This window comes from Zalophus californianus, chromosome X (genome assembly GCF_009762305.2).
Source record: "Zalophus californianus isolate mZalCal1 chromosome X, mZalCal1.pri.v2, whole genome shotgun sequence".
Taxonomy (NCBI): Eukaryota; Metazoa; Chordata; class Mammalia; order Carnivora; family Otariidae; genus Zalophus; species Zalophus californianus.
In genome coordinates, this window is record NC_045612.1 from 41,433,807 (window position 1) to 41,440,473 (window position 6,667).

The 6,667-nt window shown below is 35.2% G+C and overlaps 1 non-coding gene across 1 annotated transcript; it reads left to right on the forward strand.

Annotated features, from left to right (window-relative positions):
* The first annotated feature begins 405 nt into the window (after nt 1-405).
* LOC113931594 lies at nt 406-512 on the forward strand. Its single transcript, XR_003522761.1, has one exon. It is a non-coding gene; the product is annotated as a U6 spliceosomal RNA (small nuclear RNA).
* The last annotated feature ends 6,155 nt before the right edge of the window (nt 513-6,667 follow it).

The window sequence follows — 6,667 nt, forward strand, 5'->3', positions numbered from 1 at the left end:
CAATAGAAGGATATTCTACAAAACACTTGACCAATATGCTTTAAAACTGCTAAGGTCACCATCAATAGGAAAAGTCTGAGGAATTTTCACTGCCAAGAGAAGCCTAAGGAGACACAACAATAAACGTAATGTAGAATCCTGGATGGGGTTCTGGAGCAGCAATACATCAGGTAAAAACCAAGGAAATTTGAATAAGCTATGTACTTTAGTTAAAAATAGAGTATTAATATTGGTTCATTAATTACAGTGAACGCACCATGATAACATAAGCTGTTGATAATAGGAGAAACCATGTGAGGGGATACATGGGAACTCTGCACTATCTTCTCAATTTTAATGTAAATGTACAGCCATTCTTAAATATAGTCTCCTTTCCTTTTTTTGCTTTTTAAAATTTTTTATTAAGTGCTTCCTTCGGCAGCACATATACTAAGATTGGAACAATACAGAGAAGATTAGCATGGTCCCTGTGCAAAGATGACATGCAAATTTGTGAAGCATTCCATATTTTTGAAAACACGATGGTCAAAACCTTTGGGATGCAGCAAAAGCGGTCCTAAGAGGGAAGTATATAGCAATACAGGCCTACTTCAAGAAGCAAGAAAAATCCAATAAACAACCTAATCTTACACCTAGGGAGCTAGAAAAAGAGAACAAATGAAGCCTAAAGGAGCAGAAGAAGGGAAATAATAAAGATTAGAGCAGAAATAAATTATATAGAAACTAAAAACAGTAGAACAGATCAATGAAACCAGGAGTTGGTTCTTTGGAAAAAAAATAATAAAAAATAACCAGACCTATCAAAAAGAACAAAGGACCCAAATAAATAAAATCACAAATGAAAGAGGAGAAATAAAAACTAATGCCACAAAAATATAAACAATTATAAGAGAATATTGTGAAAAATTATATGCCAACAAACTGGGCAACCTGGAAGAAATGGATAAATTCCTAGAAATAAACTACAAAAACTGAAACAGGAAGAAATAGAAAATTTGAACAGACCAAAACCCAGCAAAGAAACTGAATCAGTAATCAAAAAAACTTCCAACAAACAAAGGTCCAAGGACAGATGTCTTCACAGGTGAATTCTACCAACCATTTATTTTTTTAAAAAATTTATTTATTTATTTTTTAGAGAGCGAGAGAGAGAGAGAAAGAGAGCATGAGTGGGTGAGAGGGGCAGAGGGAGAAGCAGACTCCCAGCCCAGTGTGGGACTCGATCCCAGGACCCTGGGATCATGACCTGAGCTGAAGGCAGACGCTTAACTGACTGAGCCACCCAGGCGCCCTCTACCAAACATTTAAAGAAGAGTTAATACCTATTTTTCTCAAACTATTCAAAAAAAAAAAAAAAGAAATGGAAGGAAAACTTCCAAATTCATTCTATTAGGCCAGCATTACTCTGATTCCAAAACAAGACAAAGATCACACTGAAAAAAAAGATCTATAGGCCAATATCCCTGAAGAAAATGGATGTAAAAATTCTCAACAAAATACTAGCAAATTGAATCCAACAGTACAGTTAAAGAATCATTCACCATGATCAAGTGGGATTTATTCCTGGGCTGCAAGGGTGGTTCAATATTTGCAAATCAATCAATGTGATATACCACATTAATAAAAGAAATATGATCTTTTCAATAGATGCAGAAAAAGCATTTGACAAAGTACAATATCCATTCATGATAAAAAAAACTTCAACAAAGTACAATTAGAGGGAACATACTTTGACATCATAAAGGCCATATATGAAAAACCCACAGCTGATATCATCCTCAGTGGGGAAAAACTGAGAGCTTTCCTTCTACAGTCAGGAACAAGACAGGGATGTGCACTAACTAACCATTATTAGTTATCATAGTACTGGAAGTCTTAGTCTCAGCAATCAGACAACAAAAAGAAATAAAAGGCATCCAAATTGGCAAGGAAGAAGTCAAACTTTCACTATTTGCAGATGACATCATACTCTATATAGAAAACCTGAAAGACTCCACCAAATAGTTGCTAGAACTGATACACAAATTCAGTAAAGTCACAGGATACAAAATCAACATACAGAAATCTGTTGCATTTCTATAAACAAATAATGGAGCAGCAGAAAGAGAAATCAAGGAATTGATCCCATTTACAATTGCACCAAAAAACATAAGATACCTAGGAATAAATCTAACCAAAGAGGTAAAAGATCTGTATTCTGAAAACTATAGAACACTTACAAAAGAAATTGAAGAGGACACAAAGAAATGGAAAAACATTCCATGCTCATGGATTGGAAGAACAAACATTGTTAAAATATCTATACTACCTAAAGCAATCTACAGATTTAATGCAATCCTTATCAAAATACCACGAGCATTTTTCACACAGCTAGAACAAACAATCCTAAAATATGTATGGAACCACAAAAGACCCTGAATAGCCAAAGCAATCCTGAAAAAGCAAAGCAAAGCTGGAGGCATCATGTTTCCAGACTTCAAGCTATATTACAAAGCTGTAGTCATCAAGACAGTATGGTACTGGCACAAAAACAGACACATAAATCAATAGAACATAATAGAGAACCCAGAAATGGACCCACAACTCTATGGTCAACTAATCTTTGACAAAGCAGGAAAGAATATCCATGGAAAAAATACAATCTCTTCAACAAGTGGTGTTGGGAAAACTGGACAGCCACATGCAAAAGAATGAAACTGGACCACTTTCTTACACCATACACAAAAATAAATTCAAAATGGGTTAAAAATCTAAGTGTGAGACCTGAAACCATTAAAATCCTAGAGGACAGCACAGGCAGTAACCTCTTTGACATTGGCTATAGCAATTTCTTTCTAGATACATCTTCTGAGGCAAGGGAAACAAAAGCAAAAATACACTATTGGGACTTCATCAAGTTAAGGAGGGCATGTGATGTGATGAGCACTGGGTGTTATATGCAACTGATAAATTATTGAACACTACATCTGACACTAAAGGTGTACTATAAGTTGGCTAATTGAATTTAAAAAAAAAAGATAAAAAGCTTTTGTACAGCGAAGGAAACAATCAACAAAACTAAAAGGCAACCTATAAAATGGAAGAAGATATTTGCAAATGATATCTGATAAAGGGTTAGTATCCAAAATCTATAAAGAAATTATACAACTGAACACCCAAAAAACAAATAATCCAGTTAAAAATGGGCAGAAGACATGAATAGACATTTTTCCAAATAAGACATACAGATGACTAACAGACACATGAAAAGATGCTCAACACTACTCATCACCAGGGAAACGCAAATCAAAACTACAATGGTCTATCACCTTATGCCAGTTAGAATGGCTAAAATTAACAACACCAGAAACAAAAGGTGCTGGTGAGGATGTGGAGAACAGGGAACCATCTTACACTATTGGTGGGATGCGAACTGCTGCAGCCACACTGGAAAGCAGTTTGGAGGTTCCTTAAAAAGTTAAAAATAGAACTACCTTAGGATCCAGCAATTGCACTACTAAGTATTTACCCAAAGGATACAAAAATACTGATTCGAAGGGAAACATGCACCCAGATGTTTATAGTAGTAGTATCAACAATAGTCAAATTATAGAAAGAGCCCAAATGTCCATTGACTGATAAATAAAGCAGTATAGAAAATGGAATATTACTCAGCCATCAAAAAGAATGAAATCTTACCATTTGTAACAACATGGATGGAGCTAGAAAGTATTATGCTAAGTGAACTAAGTCTGTCAGAGAAAAACAAATACCATAAGATTTCACTCATATGCGGAATTTAAGAAACAAAACAAATGAATGCAGGGGGAAAAAAAAAGAGGCAAACCAAGAAATAGACTCTTAACTACAGAGAACAAACTGAGTGTTGTTGGAGGGAAGGTGGGCAGGAGGATGGGCTAAATAGGTAATGGGGATTAAGGAGGGCACTTGTGATGAGCACTGGGTGTTGTATGGAACCGATTAGTTTCAGGGATAGAATTCAGTGATTTATCACTTCCATACAACACCAGTGCTCATCACCAACCAAATAAAGTCTATTCTTTTTTTTAAGATTTTATTTATTTACTTGTCAGAGAAAGAGCACAGGCCGGGGGAATGGCAGGCAGAAGGAGAAGCAGGAAGAGGGAGAAGCAGGCTCCACGCTGAGCATGGAGCCCAATGTGGGACTCGATCCCAGGACCCTGGGATCATGACCTGAGCTGAAGGGAGACACTTAACCGACTGAGCCACGCAGGCGCCCATAAAGTCTATTCTAAAAACCTCCCAAATAAGAAATCTCCAGGCCAAGATGATTTCATTGGAGAATTCTGGAGAATTCTGCTCAATGTTTAAAGAAGAATTAATACAAATTATATACAACCAATGGAAATGGAGGGAACACTTCCCAGTTTATTTTATGAAGTTAATATCATACTTATAGAAAGGCCAAAGACAGCATACAAAAAAGAAAACTATATACCAATATCCGTCATGAATACTGATGAAAATTCTTTATAAAATGTTAGCATATGTAATTCAGCAATGTAGAAAAATAATTATACACAATGGGTTTATTCCAGAGATGCAAGGTTGGCTCAATATTTAAAAATCTGTCATTTTAATCCATCATACATAAAAAGTGAAAATTATATGATCCTATCAATCTATGCAGAAAAAAACCAAAAAAATCAACACTTATCCATGATAAGAAATAAAACTCTCAGAAAAATTCAAATAGAAGGGAACTTTCTCAATTTGATAAAGAGCATTGTATTAGTTTCCCAGGACCACTGAAACCACAAACTGAGCGGCTTAAAACCAGAAATTTATTGTCTCTAAGCTCTAGAAGCTAGAAGTCTGAAATCAAGGTGTTAGTAGGGCTGTGCTCCTTCTAAAGCCTCCAGGGGAAAAATCCTTTCTTGCCTTTTCTGGCTTCTGATAGCCCTAGACATTCTTTGGTTTGTGGCAGCATAATTCCAATCTCTTCTTTCATTGTCACTTGGCATTCTTCCTGAATGTATCTCTGTTCTCTATCTCCTCTTCTTCATTTTTTTAACATTTATTTATCTATTTGAGAGAGAGAGAGAGAGAGCACGAGGGGGGGGGGAGTGGGAGAGGGAGGAAGAATTTCAAGCAGACTCTGCACTGAGCTCAGAGCCTGATGCAGGGCTCAATCTCACAACCCCAAGACCATGACCCCAGCTCAAACCAAGAGTTGGATGCTCAGCTGACTACACCACCCAGGTACCCTTCCTCTTCTTATAAGGACACCAGTCATATTGGATTAGGGCCCACTCTAATGACTTCATCTTAATTTGATTCTATCTGCAAAGACTCTGCTTTTAAGTAAGGTTACACTTGCAGGCACCACGGGTTAAAACTTCAATATATCTATTTGGAGGACACAATTCAACTCGGGTTCTCCAAAATATATACATGAATCAATTCATTTTTTATTATTAATTTATATCAATTCATGTTTTAGTTTCCTACTATATGTATGGAATCTTAATTTGTTGTAGTTCTAGCAGATTCTCTGTATAAATAAAAATTTTGGCTTTGGGGTACATAAAAGTTTGTTATGAGTAGTTCTTTTTATATTTTAAAATAGTCCTGTAAGTCCATTCAAATCTATTCTCCTTGAATTTTATTTTATCTGATACTAAAATCACTACATTTGTTTGGTTCTTTCTTTCACATATCACCAATTTATCTTTTCCTGTCTTTGTATAGTGCTTTTAAAAGTACAGGCACACCCCTTCTACCACGTGCTTACAGTGAGAAAAGGGCTCTCAATGAGGCAGCAGACTCACATCAGACACTGAAGCTGCTGGTGCCATGATCTTGGGCTTCCCAGACTCCAGAACTGTGAGAAATAAATTTTCGTTGTTTATAAAAAAGAAAAAAAAAGTACAGGCATACTTTGGAGATATTGGAGGTACAGTTCCAGACCACTGCAATAAAGCAAATATTACAATAAAGCAAGTCAAATGAATTTTTTGTCTTCTCGTGCTTATAAAAGTTATGTTTACACTATACTCTATTGTGTGCATTAACATTATGTCTAAAAAATCTACATGCCTTAATTAAACAATACTTTATTGCTAAAAAGTGCTAATCATCTGAGCTTTCAGTGAGTCATAATCACTAATCACAGATCACCATAACAAATACAATAATAATGAATGTTTGAAATATTGTGAGAATTACCAAAATGTGACAGACATGAAGTGAGCAAATGCTATTGGAAAAATGGCACTGATAGAATTGCTTGATGCAAGGTTGCCACAAATCTTTGATTTGTATAAAATATAATATCTGTAAAGTGCAATAAAGCCAAATGCAATAAAATGAGGTATGCCTGTAATATTTAGTAGCATTTGTAAAACATCAATTGGTTTTCCTTGTGAAATATTTAAAATTAAAGGAATTCTGAAGTTTCATTTCACTAAACCTCCTATGGTGCTATTCTCCTGCCTTTATATACAACAATTTCAACAGTTTAGTGTATACCCTTCAAGTCCTTTTATCTGTGCATTTACCAATAGTTATGTTTTAAGAAGAAACATACAGCATTATTTTCAATGTGTTTTATAATGCTTCACACTTTTTTAACTTATTTCTGTAACTTGATTTTTAAAAAATAAATTTAAAAGATTTTATTTATTTGAGAGAAAGAGCATGCACG